The sequence below is a fragment of the Phyllobates terribilis genome, unplaced genomic scaffold (assembly GCF_046119375.1).
Source record: "Phyllobates terribilis strain yellow unplaced genomic scaffold, ASM4611937v1 Scaffold_4__5_contigs__length_816908805, whole genome shotgun sequence".
Classification (NCBI taxonomy): Eukaryota; Metazoa; Chordata; class Amphibia; order Anura; family Dendrobatidae; genus Phyllobates; species Phyllobates terribilis.
In genome coordinates this window covers 742296384-742312890 of record NW_027362764.1, presented here as the reverse complement: position 1 = coordinate 742312890, position 16507 = coordinate 742296384, and the positions used below count along the sequence as shown (strand labels likewise).

General features: G+C 45.6%; 1 protein-coding gene and 1 long non-coding RNA gene across 5 annotated transcripts in view; one reads left to right on the top strand and one right to left on the bottom strand.

Annotated features, from left to right (window-relative positions):
- Positions 1–8152, bottom strand: part of LOC141265996 (uncharacterized) — a 68370-nt gene extending 60218 nt beyond the window's left edge. The window contains exon 1 of the long non-coding RNA XR_012320182.1: positions 8049–8152. This is a non-coding gene — a long non-coding RNA (uncharacterized lncRNA). The remainder of the gene's footprint in view (positions 1–8048) is intronic.
- Positions 1–16507, top strand: part of SAMD12 (sterile alpha motif domain containing 12) — a 1186303-nt gene that overhangs the window by 50683 nt on the left and 1119113 nt on the right. The gene's annotated exons all lie outside the window — the stretch shown is intronic.

Here is a 16507-nt window from a genome sequence, read left to right as displayed (position 1 = left end):
TTTGTGCACAAGGTTTTGATGGAATTATTATGAGTAATCCAGATTATTGGAATTGCCCAGACATACTGTATACACATGCATGCTTACCCCTCTGAATAAACCCTGACGTCCTGATGCACACAAGAGGGTCCTATGCTCCAGCTGTGAAGCATATATCATCCACCATCTTTGTAGCATACCAGGATTTTTACAGGATCGGTGCGGGATTGACTACTTAGCACCCCATCCCTTACTATTACATCATGGAGCTGGCTCAAAAGCCTATTGCAGGGCAGATGCCAGCTGTGTTATACAGCCGGTATCTGCCTTGAATAGCAGCAACAGGAGCTAGCTCCAATCGCTGCAGTTTAACTCCTGTAGAGCTAGCTGGCACTGACAGTGGCATATAAATTGTACAATCTCGAGAAAGCATCCACATAGGTGCCCATTGCCTCCCTAACCCCCTCACGGGACGTGATCATAGGGTATAAATGAGTTACCATGGTAAGCTTAGGGCCATCTATATAGTACATGTCATCAAACGATGACCAATTCAAGTCTAAATCACCCCCACAACCCGTATGTTTCCAATCTGAATGGTTCACATTTGTTTTATTATTCTATTATTTTTTTAATGTATATTTTTAGAATTCCTCCCTCCATTTTTCCCAGTTCAATTTAAATAAAGACAAACTTATTTAGTATCGCCAATATCAAAATATAAAATGAATTAACCCATCAGGTAAACGTTGTAAAGAAAAAAATTGAAACGCCAAAAATGCAGTTTTTGCTTGCCTCACCTGCCTTCAAAAAAAGTCGATCAAAATGCACCTAAAAAGGCGATTAACATGCCTCCAAAAAAGGTGATCAGCATGCCTCCAAAAATTGCCTCTAAAATGCCTTAAAAAAGACGATCAAAATGCCTACAAAAAGGCGATCAAAGTGCCTTGAGAAAAGGCGATCAAAATACCTCCAAAAAGGTGATCAAAATGCCTCCAGAAAAGGCGATCAAGATGCCTCCAAAAAAGCGATCAAATGCCTCCAGAAAAGGCGATCAAAATGCCTCCAAAAAAGTGATCAAAATGCCTCCAAAAAGTGATCAAAATGCCTCCAAAAAGTGATCAAAATGCCTCCAGAAAATGCGATCAAGATGCCTCCAAAAAAGCGGTCAAATGCCTCCAAAAAAGGCGATCAAAATGCCTCCAAAAAAGCGATCAAAATGCCTCCAAAAAAGGCGATCAAAATGCTTCCAAAAAGGTGATCAAAATGCCTCCAAAATGCCTTAAAAAAGACGATCAAAATGCCTACAAAAAAGGCGATCAAAATGCCTCCAAAAAAGCGATTAAAATGCCTCCAAAAAAGGCGATCAAAATGTCTCCAAAAATGCGATCTAATGGCTCCAAAAAAGCGATCAAAATGGCTCCAAAATGCCTTAAAAAGACAATCAGAATGCCTCCAAAAAGGCGATCAAAATGCCTCGAGAAAAGGCGATCAAAATGCCTCCAAAAAAGCGATCAAAATGCCTCCAAAAAGGCGATCAAAATGCCTTAAAAAAAGACGATCAAAATGCCTCCAAAAAGGCGACCAAAATGCCTCCAAAAAAGGCGATCAAAATGCCTCCAAAAAAGGTGATCAAAATGTCATATGTACTGTAAATTCTGCCAAAACAACAGCTTCGCATTCAGAAAAAAAAGTTACGGTTCACAAAAATGGCGATACAAACGCTATAGCTACATGTGTCTTTGGTTAAAGGTATTGTGAGAGATGAAGAATGAAAACAAAACTGTTTTCTTCCAGAAATAGCGCCACTTTTGTCTTTAGGTTGCATGTGGTATTGCAGCTGCTGAATCCATCAACAGGCTGTGGACAATAAATCAGCCATATTTTTCTCATCTCATTGGACCCTTTTAATCTTCTACTCGTAGGGATGTGATCCAAAACTCTTCTCCTCATACATCGTAATATAATGATACAGTTATTAATAATCCACATGGAATGCGGAGAGATCCCTTTAATCATGAGTCTGGATTTCTGCGGCAGTGTCTGCCCGGTCTGTAACTTATCCAGGATGGGATTACAGATGGAGCGGAACTGATTGATACATATGCATGAGCCGCATTGTCATTCAGTCGGCGCCTCTCCTCTGTTTATGACAATCACGGTGGTTACAGTAGTTAACGATTCCGCGCTGACAAAGAATCGCGCATGTTCTTTCTAAAAATAATTTCTGTTTGAACGTCGTTAATTAAATGCTTCCATGCTGCGCGGTTTATTAATCTTCTGGTACTCTGCCATTAAAAAACAAAAAAAGAGGTCCCTTACCCTCTAAAGTATTTAACTCAAAGACTGTTGTGATCAACACTCACAAAGTATGCAGATTGGGGGATATGAAAGCTTGTGCACACATGAAAAAAAAAACGTTTGTCCTAATTACCGCCAATGCTTTAAAACTTTATTTTGATAATTATGGAATGGCGGGTGGCGGGGGCGGCCGTGGACGTGTGAAGCATCTAATACTGGGACTTTTATTTGTCCTAGTTCTGTATAGGTCAACAGGTTTACTCTTTCTGTTCTATTTCATCCCCTAATTATTTATGGACCGTTTTTATTTTCCTTACGCCCTTTAATTTACTTTCTGGTATAGTGAGATATCGGACGCTGAAATCCTAAAGACCTTATGTATGAAAAGTGTCTGGAAAAATAACCTCATCCTCGCTGAAGAGGCAATTTGCATATTTAATCTCCCAGAGGAGCATGCAAGACGTTTAAGTCTCCCCATACTGGCATGCCAGACCTGGCATGTCACTCTCTACAAGGAGAAACCTTATCCCTTAGATCCCTTAAGAAGACATTATTGCTAAGTTTCAGGGCAGAAGACTTGCCCAAGGTGCTGGCAACCGCTCTCTGCATCACTCGGTCTTGCATCTTTTGAACATTTAGGGCATATTCCATTGCTTTGCCATAAATGTTCTAGATGGGAACACCCCATTAAGAAAACATTTTTAAACAGATTTGCAAATCAGTGTTTTAGGAAAGCAGAGTGATAATTCATGTAATTGTACTCAATTAATTCTCAATTAATACTATTTGGTCAGGAATCTCGTATGAACATGAATATTTGGTATTAGTAGGTTAAAGTTCCATTTTTTTGTGCCACAGATTTCCAAAGCCTTCACTTCACTTCATATTGTTGTGATATGATAACATTCTGGCTCCTTCCAGTCACCACTAGGTGGAGGTCATCTCCAGCTCTCATTGGACTCTGTATACTTCTGTATACAGTTACTCCCTCTAGTGGTGGCCAGAGTCAAACAGATTTTTTAAAGGAATTACAGATGTGCATTTTCCTTACCTTATTTTCATACCACATTTTGACCAACTTTGAAAAGAAAAACATGTTACTCTGTCGGGTGCTGTTTATGCTTAATGTGTCCCTGTAAGAAGGTATCAAATTATGCTGGGTATGTTACCCCAAATTTACTCTTCAAACTAACCACATAGCCTTGTGGGAGCCTTGTGGGAGCTGGAACTATAATAAAAATTGTACTTTTTGTTATTAAATCTGTTCCTCCACTGCCTCCCAAAAACAACATAATTGTAATATGCAATTGAGGGTGCTTAGTGCACCCATGATGTGACTAAACTCCTCGGTACACCATTCCACTCATTTATTTAGATACTGGCCACTCCTATGTTGATTGACAGCGCTGATAGATAAACCATCATTATATGATCAATGTCCCTTGTAAGGCAGCGCTAGTCATCATGCTGAGGGGCTCTCGCTTCACGGGTTAATTAAAGCACACATGCTACGTCTTTCCGGTATTTCACAATCCAGCAGTTTATATCTCAGTGGCTCGCCGACATATTACACATATAGTGTCCAAAAAGCCTTTCCAGTGACAGATATGTCCACTTGGCTCCAGTTACAGCCTTCAGCAAGGTAACAATAGAAATGTCCACATCAAGCAGCGTTTTTACCTTTGCCAGGTTTTAGCTGCTTCTCTCAGCTCGGTTCTGCCACCGTTACAGCTTCACAGCTTCCCAGATGGGCCTCCGGGCCTCGTACCTTCAAAGGCTACTGGTATCTCAAAACACAGGGAAGATCCAGCCTCTGCCTTTCAGGCTAGTGGAGTCCCACACAGGGACCAGGCCTTTCGCCCTCCAATGCTACTGGCATCCTAAACACAGGGGGATCCAGCCTCTGCCTTTCAGGCTTCACCAGGCCTCACACTCTAAAGGTGTCCCACCCGCGGGGAACAAGCCTCACGCCTTTCACACACTGTTTCAAAAGCACTAGGATTTGTATATCCTTCAGTGCATACAGGGCCTGTGCTGATGTCACAGTCATGTGATCAGTCCTTCTGTGTGCTCATGACCTGTGCTGATGTCACAGTCATGTGATCAGTCACCTGAGGGAGAGGTACATGGTCAGCCAGAACACACCCTGGACCATTACAGTAATGCCGCAAGCCGCTGCATTACATCCTGTACACGAGCAAGAAGATTCATCACTCTCTCCTCGCTGCTGACGTCACTGGATTCCACAGCTGTCACTCCAGTGCAGGAGAGATCACACAAATCACTCTCTGTCTTCAGCTGACATTGCTACACAGCAATACCCGAGCGATGTCATGAGGGAGGATAGTGTGATCTGTGGGCTCGCTCCTGCGCTTATGTGATAGCAGAGGAGACGAGCAATGTCAGCAGTGATGCAAGAGTGTTTTGTGTGCTCTCTCCTGCACAGGGACGATGATCACATAATGGTGGTTTACAATGACGTAACTAGAGTCCGATGAACCTCGATGCAAAATTTGGACCTTGGCCCCCACCTTCATGTTGGTCAGATGTTTAGGGCCTTGTAGCACTCTAGATCCTACAAAGACATATGTGTTTGCCCCCTATATAATGATACCCACCTATCTTGGGCCCCTTCCTGGTATAATGTTTCCCATTCTCGGTTCCTTCCAGGTATAGTTTACCCCCATGCTGGATACCTTCCTAAAATAATGTCCCGCATCCCGAGCCCCATCCTACTGTATATGAATGTCCCCCAACTTGGCCCCTGTCTATAATATTGTCCCCCATCCTGGGTCCCTTCCTGGTATAGTATTCCCTATTCTGGTCTCCTTCCTGGAATAATGTCCCCCATCCTATCCTGGGCCCCTTCCTGGTATAGTTTACCCCATCCTAGGCTTCTTCCTGGAATAATGCCCCGCATCCTTGGACCCATCTTATATGAATGTCCCTCAACGTGGCCCCTTCCTATAATAATATCCCCCATCCTGGGTCCCTTCCTAGTATAGTGTTTCCCTTTCTGGGCTTCTTCCTCATATAATGTCTCCCATATTGAACCCTTTTCAGGTATAATGTCCCCTATCCTGGGCCCCTTCCCTGTTCTTCTCCAACACATTTTTTTTTTAAAAAAAAAAAAAAGAAACAATTCTTCTTACCTTCCTCCTTTCCCACGACTCGCACCATCCTCTCCTACATTCGGTGCAGGGGCCAGCAGCTCACTACAGCTTCCTGGCATGGCGCATGATGTCATTTCCATGTGCCACCCGTGACTGGCACTCCGAAGTCGGCTGCTGGCCTCTGATTGGCTGGCTGTGTGTATTACAGTGCAGGGAGCCAATGGTTCTCTGCTTTGCAATACATTTCATCTGAATGTGTGTCTTAGGATGCACATCCATCTGAAATAGACGCTGTTGTTGGCGGGCCCTCCTCCCATGTGGGCCCGGTTGCGGTCGCACCCTGGTGCAAGCCAGCACTACCGATGAACATAGGAGTGGCAGTAATCTAAATAAGTGGGTGTAAACGGAACACCAAAGTATATCCACGCCAAGGGGGCACTGATCTCTCTTATTTGCATATTCTAATTACGTTTTATGGGGAGTATCAAATTTAAAAATGAAAAGAACAATTATTATCGTTGTTCCATCTCCTCCACATTTGGGGAAGCTGCCTACCACCCTAGTGGCATAGTCATAGATAACAAGGTTCTCCATGGGCACAACCAAATGCTGCATTTTCTCCATTTTCTTTTCCCGTTTCAGTTGTGTGTATGGTCGGTGTAAGCACTGCAGTCCTCAAAGGAGAAATTCTGATGAAATATTCATGTGGGATTTGCACTGCAATTAGCAGGCGCTGATATTTCTGGACGAGTATACATTGAGTTTAGAGTCTGTTCTGCGCCTCTGTTCTCTGTAAGAACTTTTGCTCCTCATACTGGAATAATGTTCCTTTTAGCAGGACTGGACATGAGGTCTCAGGGGTTAAAGGGCACCATGTTCTGCTGGGGCAGTAATTATCTCACTAATTAAACCACATCTTAAACCACGGGCATCGAGAAGTTTCCTGACCTGACACAGGTACGCTGAAGCGGCCATTAATCTTGTACGCTACCATTGAGAAGCTTAGAACATGCAATGGTCACAGGGGTATTTTAGGATGTCGCCCGCAATCAGGTGAGGACATTTTTCCCAATTTGGGACAGATATGATTACTACTGTAAAATAATCCAGGACTGGCAACTCTCCTACCGCAAAAGTCACGACTGCTTCTCCATTCACTATTTAGGACAAGGGTCAATGCTCTTTCTGATAGTTAGTGTTCCCTCCCTTTCCACACCCAAATTACCAGCCCGTTAAGCTTTTCTTGAGTTTTTGAGTTTTCTGAAGGACTACCATTACTCACAAGGTAAAATCAATAATATTTGGTAAAATCCTTGACAGACCGCAATTCACATCACAACCACTGGGTGGCCAAACATACACATTTAGTATAGGCATCTTCCGACAGAGTATCATAAAATCATTTTTTATTTTTAAAGCAAAAGTATGGCAGGACGTACCTAAAGGGAAGTAAATCACACAAAAACATCCCTGCAAAACTGTCAGATAATGCTTCGCTGCAATCTCCAGCCATAATCCATCCATTCCCTGATATATATTATGGTGCCTATAAATATTTATCCATATTAGTTATACTTATGCATATTTCCATCAGAGTTATACCAAGACTTGTTATCTTTTGTCTGGAGTAGTTGCAGCTCCTTTTGGGGGGTGTATTGGGGCACAGTTAGAACCTGCTACTTCACTTGCAAGGCGTAAGTGTAGAGATTTGTCCACTCTTAACTTTTCTTGAACACCAATTTCTCACAACACACATTTTTTATATTATTGTAATATGCTAGCGAATCTTGACAGGGTGCAATTCACATCACAACCACTAGATGACCACATGTAGACACATATAGCATAAACATCTCCTTATAGAGCAGCAAGATCATGTTTTATTTTTCTTTTTTGTTTAAAAGCCAGTCATCTTATTCCACTCGTCTCAGGACATATTGAGTAAGGAGGAAAAGTACCTGCCATAAGATGGAATACCCCAAAGCTAAAACTGCCTACCAATATATATATATCTATATATATATATATAGATATATATATATATACACAAACCAGAGAAACCTGACCAGCACCTCCTAGTGTGAACTGGTACCAGCTGTCGTAACTATAAAATATATCAAAAGAATGCAGCAGCACTCCATATGGCCAAGATACGTCTTAACAATGAAAATAATGAAAATATTAGATCTAAACTGTTTAGCTTAGCAACAAGTACTTACAAACAATGAAGGTTTTTAGAGGATAAATTGGCCAATTCATGTGTGCCCATCAACCACAGCAAGGTAACCTTCCCCTGATGGGTAACTACTCTGCCTAACATGCCACTTTTGGGCTACAAGCCTACAACTAAGCGGACAAACATGTCTTCTTCTGGGCTAAAAACACCTACATTTAAAGGGCAAGCAGGGCGCTTTATACAACAACTGCTGGTCAATTTATGCGCTAAAAACCTTCATTGTTTGTAAGTACTTGTTGCTGAGCAAAACGGTTTAGATCTAATATTTTCATTATTTTCATTGTTAAGACGTATCTTGGCCATATGGAGTGCTGCTGCATTCTTTTGATAGATTATGTATATACATATATATATATATATATATGTGTAACACCCCTTTAGGGCTACCACGGTACACTGGGTGTTATGGGGGGTCTCACCTCTCTAGGGCGCAGTGCCTCCACCCGAATCTTGATTGGAGCTCTCTCTCTGGGACTGCAGAAGGACTGTTATCTTCTGCCAGGAGCTGATTCGGGAAGCCCCTGCCACAGCTCAGTACACACTCAGAGGGAACAGGAGTAAAACCGTTTAACAGGTTTATTGCTATGCAGCAGAATTAAGGTGGATTTAAAGGAATAACATACAATACAAGTAACAGTGCTCTATAAAAGGCATATACACATCACAATCTACTTCTACTCCGACCCTGCAAATATAACGTAGCAGGTTTTCCCTTTTTGTATTAACTCAGTCCAAACGTTGGGGCCCAGTTGCCGCGGATGTTGGCTTGCAAATTAGAACCGTTGGTGCACTTAGATGAATATTAATGTCAATAGTCTGGGTTGTAGTGTACTCACTGTAAATAGCGCTGGTAGAACCACAAGTCTCAGAAGGGCACTCACTGTGTGTCTCAAATGGTCGGATGGTTCTCTGGACACCAGCTGGGGACGGCAGGATTCAGGACTTTATACGGTGGGAGTGTCGGCAGAACTCTCCGAGTCCTTGATGCAACTTGCTTCAGAGGGTGACAAGGCCGCGCTCTCTCCAGCAGCGCGGGTATCTCAGAGGGGGCCGCCACACTCGGCAGCGTAGAGGAATGCAGATTCACACCGCTCCGTCCCTCACAGCAAGCTGCCACGCTCTTTTTTCTCTGAACTTTCACTTTCACTTCCTGCCCAGCTCCCTCCCCCAAGTCCCTCCTCATCCAATCCACTCTCTCTCCTTCTATCCTTCCAGGCTGTGTCATCTGACTGAAACAAGGGTCCCTCGGAATTGTAGTCCACTGCAGCTCAGGGGAAAAACGGTTAATGTCTGTAGGTCCCTGTTTAACAGCAGCTGCAAAGCTCTTCTTAGTGTCTGTAAGTTCCAGTATACCAGTAGCTGCCCTGACAATTCCCTGTGCAGTTGTTACATTCTCCCCGTGGTGAGTCATTGAAAGTGTCCAATCACAACATGAGGACTCACCACCTGAAACATGAATGGGGGTTAAGGCATCCTGACTAACGCCAAATTTACATGCACACAAACCACCACCTGGACACATGGGAGATACCGGGAAATAAGGCCAAACAGAATTTGAATTAGGGTGTATCAGCCTGCGGACCTCAGTGGTATGTCCCATTCTATCATAGGTCAGCATCATGGGTGGCCTAGTGTCCTGTTTGGGACGAGTGTGTACCGAGGGGGCCCCCTCCTCAGCTCCCGACTCTTGTCTCTCAAGAACGAGCTCCTCCAGGTGGATCTCTTTATTCAATAAATGTCCCTCTTCAGAACTTTCCCCCAATTGTGGGCAGAGAGCACTCGCCTCCTGACAAATGTCCTTTTTTCATGTTTCCACTTCAGGAGTCTGGTTTACAGGGTCCGCGCCTATGGGGCATGGGTCCTTGGTCCATCTGTAGCTCCATTGACCGTCGGGTCCCCATTCATCCCCAGACTTGCTGTCACTTCCTCCTGAGGCAACCCCAGGCTGGGGTGGTTGTTTACACCTACGACTTCTATTGCATGGAAGGGTGGTATGACCTCCTTGGGTTGGCAATGGTGGTAAAGGGATGTTTTTTCCCACAGGCAACAGATGGTGTCGATGATAGGTTTTGACAGCTCCGCCCCCTTTCTCGGGCTTTACTCTGTAGGCCGGGACACCGGGCAGCTTCTCCATCACCACATAAGGGTCAGGACACCACCGATCAGCAAGCTTGTGCTTCCCAGGAAGGCCCAGAAGTTGGATAAGGACTCTATCTCCAGGCAGTAAAACTTGTTCTCGAACTCTACAGTCATAGCGAGTCTTATTGCGCCTCCCTGACCAACCAGAGGCCTGCTCTGCCAATCTGTAAGCTTTTTTCAAATCTTCTTGTAGCTGGGACACATATTTTAAGTAGGTCTTCCCATTAGAACTGTCAAAGGATGTCCCAAAACTAATATCCACTGGTAGCCAGGCTTTTCTTCCAAACATGAGGAAATAAGGCGAGTATCCAGTTGACTCATTTGCGGTGTAATTGTAGGAATGAACCAACTGACTCACATGCCTGCTCCAGTGTCCCTTCTTCCTGGGATCCAAAGTGCCTACCATGTTCAGAAGGGTACGGTTGAACCTCTCAGGTTGAGGATCCCCTTGGGGGTGATATGGTGTGGTTCTGGATTTCTTGATCCCACAGATGGCGCATAGCTCCTTAATTAGTCTACTTTTGAAATCTCTTCCTTGATCGGTATGGATGCGGGCTGGCAGCCCGTAATGTACGAAGAACTTCTCCCATAGTGTTTTTGCCACAGTAATTGCCCTTTGATCTTTAGTGGGGTAGGCTTGGGCATATCGGGTGAAATGGTCAGTGACCACTAACACATTACTGACATTGCTTTCATCAGGCTCGATGGAGAGGAAATCAATGCACACTAGCTCAAGTGGGCCATCACTGGTAATGTTCACAAGGGGGGCTGTTCTCAAAGGCAAAGTTTTTCTCAACACACACCGGAAGCATGATTTGCAGTATTCTTCAATATCCGCTTCCATCCGAGGCCAGTAAAATCGGTCGGCCACAAGACCCGTGGTCTTTTCGATGCCAAGATGTCCATGATCATCATGCAGGGACTTCATGACCATCCTCCGAAATCGGGTGGGTAACACCAGCTGTCTATGGACTCCTCCCTTCTGGCACTTTGCCTCCCGGTATAGTAGTCCATTTCTTACTACTAGAGACTCTAGCTGCCGAGTCAGCAGGACAGACTCCTCTGTTCTTAATGCATTCTTTTCGGGCCTCCAGCCCCTTTTAACCCACCATCGGACTACCCCCACCGACCGATCCTCCTGCTGCGCCTTTCTGACTTGATTACGAGTCAGTTGAGGGAGAGAGTCTGGGGTTACATTTGTCACTCGGCAGTACAACAACGGGAGCGCTTCACTGGATGCTCCTAAGAATTTAGCACAGCACTGCATAAGGAGGGCATTAGTTTGATGTCTATGGCACAGAGTCTTCACCTCAGGGGCAGGGACCTCTATTCATCCTCCTTCTTCTTCCTCATTTAAGGGTTCCCTAGGCAGGCGAGAAAGTGTGTCTGCATCAATGTTACTGATCCCTGGTCGATATTTTAAGCTGAAATCGTACAAAGAGAGTGCGGCAAGCCACCGGTACCCCGTGGCATCCAGTTTTGCTGTGGTTCTCACGTAGGTTAATGGATTGTTGTCGGTATGAACCACGAAGTGTACCCCATAGAGGTAGTCATGCAGCGTGTCCACTACAGCCCATTTCAGAGCAGGAAACTCCAATTTGTGAGCTGGATAGTTGCGTTCACTGGGAGTCAATCCTCGACTAATGTAGTAAACGGGACACAGACAGCCATCATGGTCCAGGTAGAGAATCCCTCCTAGTCCGTCGAGAGAAGCATCTACATGTAACACATATGGTTTACTGGGGTCTGCATAGGCCAACACTGGAGTTTGGGTCAAACATGACTTCAGTTTCTCGAATGCCTCATCGCATACAGGTGTCCATCTTTTCCCAAAAAGTTCATTAACTCGGAAGAAGACCCTCTTTCCAGACCTTGAGGAGTGGGCTGTCGTTCCGGAAGGGGGATACCCCTGAGTAAGGGCAGTTAACGGCTTCGCAATCCGAGAGTACTGGGGTACAAATCTTCGGTAATATCCACAAAATCCTAAAAAGGACCTAAGCTCCCTCAGTTTGGTGGGCTTAGGCCAGTTTACAACAGCCTCCACTTTGGCGGGGTAGGTGGAAATTCCTTCTCTGCTGACTATGTGCCCCACATATTTCACAGTCATCTGGCAAATCCGGCACTTGTCAAGAGACATCTTCAACCCAGCCTCCTTCAACCGATCCAGGACCTTGAACAACCGCTGTTTGTGGTCTTGCAGAGTCTTCCCAAAAACAATAAGATCATCTAGATAAACCAGGACTTCACGTAAGTGCATGTCCCCCACTACTTTGTCCATACATCTCTGAAAAGTGGCTGGAGCACGTGTCAGTCCTTGAGGCACTCTCTGAAACTCGAAGAACCCAATGGGGCAGATAAAAGCGGTCTTCTCTTGACATGGGTATCTGATAGTAGCCACTCCGGAGATCTAACACAGAAAACCATTGGCTCCCTTGCAGGCAATCCAAAGCTTCATTGATTCGGGGCACAGTGTACTGGTCAGGGACCATACATTTGTTCAAGGTACAATAATCCACACACATCCGAATAGCTCAATTTTTTTTCTGAGCTATCACGATGGGGGAAGCATAGGGGCTAGTAGACTTTTTGATGACTCCTGTGTCTAACATACCGCGTAGATGCTGCCTGACATCTTCGATATCCGCCGGGGCCAATCTTCGGGATCTCTCTCGGAAAGGCTTTTGATCCTTCAACTGAATGCGATGCTCTACTCCTTGGGCGAGGCCCATGTCCCATTCGCCTAAAGAGAAGGCTGCCCCCCGCATCATCATGCCGTCGATGACCAGCCCCCTCTCTTCTCCTTTCAGCTCACTTCCTTCAAAACAAGGGTCAAAGCTTTCAGGCTGTAGTTCCCTCTTCTCCTCCTCCGTTCTCACATAGGCTTCCAGACAGAATGGGTGGATGGATAGGGTCTGCGAGTAATTTTCTCCCCCAACTTCCCGACACCACTGAGCTAATGTACGGAAGATGCTGGCATTTGTTACCACTATGACAGGTGTTGGTCTCTCATCTGCCTCTGCCTCCGATTAGCGCTATGATGGGTATCTCTTTATCCACTCCAACAACAGTCTTTGGGAATCGTAGTGTCACGGACACGTACCCTCTGTAGGGGTAGCTGTGCTCACTCAGTCCCCACACCACGAGTCCAGACAACGGTTTCAGAGGCACGTTGGATAAATATCTCTTATACCATCCTTCAAAGATGATGGACACTTGAGACCTGCTATCCAGCAATACTGTACAAGGTTGACCATTGATATATGCGGGGACATGTGAGGCTGGTCCCACTAAACCTTCAGGCAGTGTTTTCGATGAGGCACTATTGTATGGGGCGGTAGAGTAGGTCTTAGTTGCTGATGGGGGCCCAGTATGGGGTTCTACTGGCCCCCCTTTCCCGTTTCCCAACTGCCTCTGAGTGTGATGGGGAAGATGTGAAGAGTTCTTTGAGCTCCACCTCTTTGGACACTGACGAGCTATATGGCCTGGACTCCCACAGACAAAGCACCCTTCTGGTTTCCTACTCTACTCTACAGAGGTCATCATTCTCGCTTACTGAAGCCAGGGTTTGCTTCTCGGCTACCTCCGCAGCACTTTGTAGCCGCTGTATTGTCTTGGCCTGGGCACTTAACAATTGTGTAATCTGCTCCCCCTGTTTCTCGATGACTTTCAACAGTTCCATCTCTCGGTAGTCGGCTGCTGGCTTCAGGGCAAAAGTAGTCACCTGAGGGGATGTCTTCTCTCTTGCGGCCAAAATAACCTCCTCCTTGTGAACTTCCTTAACCAACTCATGAAAAGAACCAGGAATCTTCTCTCTATCACAAAACCTCATCTGCTGGGCAATTGGATCATGAGTGAGAGCTCCTCTGAGTACTTGTTCCAGACGACACTGATCAACTTCTTTAGGGTTGACTCCACCTTTAGAACCTATTCTATGAACCAGCTTATCTAGTCGGTATAGATAGTTGGACATCTTCTCATCTGGCAGTTGGCAGGTGGTACGGAGTTTATAGAGTAGATCAGTAGCATCTTCAGGGGATCCAAAAGCATCTTCTAAAGCACTCATATAATCTTGATAAGTTGCTAGTGGCTTGCTCCACCAAGCAGCCTGCACCACTTCCATAGCAGTACCCTTCAAACTTTCTACTATTCTCAGCTTCTTTACGGCATCAGTGCACTGCCACTCTTCTAAGCACAGTAAAGTGACATCCCTCCAAGTATCATATCATATTTTCCATAGCTGTCATAAGCACATCAGCAGGGGCCCTGTCTCTTCAGGACTGGCTCTAAGTGGAGTAGAGGGCGGACATATACTAGTCTTTCTAGGCTGAGTGGTTGATTCCTGTTGCCAGGTCTCAACTTCGGACTCAGTAGGCCAAGTGATCTTCCATTGTCGACCATACTCTGGGGACACGGCTACCATGGATGGGAAGTATTCTTTCCTCAAGATCTGCCCGGTTGAGATCAGGGCTGTGGGTAACTGTCCCCCCTTTTCCTTCCTGCGGTCAACCACTTTAGGGTGGGCAAGTTCAGTGAGTCGGTTAACTATTTTCAATATCTCTTCATCAGACGCATCACAGAGCTCACCACTCACTGCAAAGCTTTGTTTAGCTGTAACATCCATCTCTTCACACCACAAATACACTTCTTGCTCTGTTAAAGTCTCCATAGTAAATACTCCTGTGTTAGTTCTGGATCTCAGCAGTGCCTCCACTGTAACACCCCTTTAGGGCTACCACGGTACACTGGGTGTTATGGGGGGTCTCACCTCTCTAGGGCGCAGTGCCTCCAACCGAATCTTGATTGGAGCTCTCTCTCTGGGACTGCAGAAGGACTGTTATCTTCTGCCAGGGGCTGATTCTGGAAGCCCCTGCCACAGCTCAGTACACACTCAGAGGGAACAGGAGTAAAACCGTTTAACAGGTTTATTGCTATGCAGCAGAATTAAGGTGGGTTTAAAGGAATAACATACAATACAAGTAACGGTGCTCTATAAAAGTCATATACACATCACAATCTACTTCTACTCCGACCCTGCAAATATAACGTAGCAGGTTTTCCCTTTTTTTATTAACTCAGTCCAAACGTTGGGCCCCAGTTGCCGCGGATGTTGGCGCGCAAATTAGAACCGTTGGTACACTTAGATGAATATTAATGTCAATAGTCTGGGTTGTAGTGTACTCACTGTAAATAGCGCTGGTAGAACCACAAGTCTCAGAAGGGCACTCACTGTGTGCCTCTCCAGCAGCGTGGGTATCTCAGAGGGGGCCGCCACACTCGGCAGCGTAGAGGAATGCAGATCCACACCACTCCGTCCCTCACAGCAAGCTGCCACGCTTTTTTTTCTCTGAACTTTCACTTTCACTTCCTGCCCAGCTCCCTCCCCCAAGTCCCTCCTCATCCAATCCACTCTCTCTCCTTCTATCCTTCCAGGCTGTGTCATCTGACTGAAACAAAGGTCCCTGGGAATTGTAGTCCACTGCAGCTCAGGGGAAAAACGGTTAATGTCTGTAGGTCCCTGTTTAACAGCAGCTGCAAAGCTCTTCTTAGTGTCTGTAAGTTCCAGTATACCAGTAGCTGCCCTGACAATCCCCTGTGCAGGTGTTACATATATATATATATATATTGTGAGGCAGTGACTGGGATTGTATACGAGGGACGTTGTATATCCCCCAGAATGTGTACAGAGTCCTATTAAATCCATTGGAGTGCATGGCAGTCACAGCAATGACCTGGTCAGGCTATCTGGCTAAGGCGGATTAAGTAAAACCCGGCAGGGCCTTCATTTCTTGGAGGAGGTCACAGGAGGCACTGGCGCGGCCTCCTCCCTCCAACCCGGGTTTTCCAGTGGCTCTTGCTACAGGTCCTTTAAAACCCTGCACTAAGGATTAGTGGTGATCTATGTTGGAACCTGTTAGGAGCACAGCAGGAAAGCTCAGCAGGATTGAGGGTGGCTGAACCCACGCCTGGGAAAGCTCTGCACCTGTCAGGCTCTGAGCGGTCCGGCGCGGCCGTTGCCCACGGCAACCGTTGTTTAAAGACTTGTGTTAACCCGGCTGCGAACCGGAGGACTGTCCTGTTTACCCGTGAGTTGCTGAATAAAGCTGTTTATGTTGGACTTGCTTGGGTCACTGCCTCAGTTACTGCACGGTGTGAACACCGCCGCCTTACAATGTATATATAAATATATATCTATCTATATATACACTGCTCAAAAATAATAAAGGGAACACTCAAATAACACATCCTAGATCTGAATGAATGAAATCTTCTCATTGAATACTTTGTTCTGTACAAAGTTGAATGTGCTGACAACAAAATCACACAAAAATCATCAATGGAAATCAAATTTATTAACCAATGGAGGACTGAATTTGGAGTCACCCCCAAAATTAAAGTGGAAAAACACACTACAGGCTGATCCAACTTTGATGTAAAGTCCTTAAAACAAGTAAAATTGAGTCTCAGTATTGTGTGTGGCCTCCACGTGCCTGTATGACCTCCCTACAACGCCTGGGCATGCTCCTGATGAGGCTCAGTATTGTGTGTGGCCTCCACGTGCCTGTATGACCTCCCTACAACGCCTTGGCATGCTCCTGATGAGGCTCAGTATTGTGTGTGGCCTCCACGTGCCTGTATGACCTCCCTACAACGCCTGGGCATGCTCCTGATGAGGCTCAGTATTGTGTGTGGCCTCCACGTGCCTGTATGACCTCCCTACAACGCCTTGGCATGCTCCTGA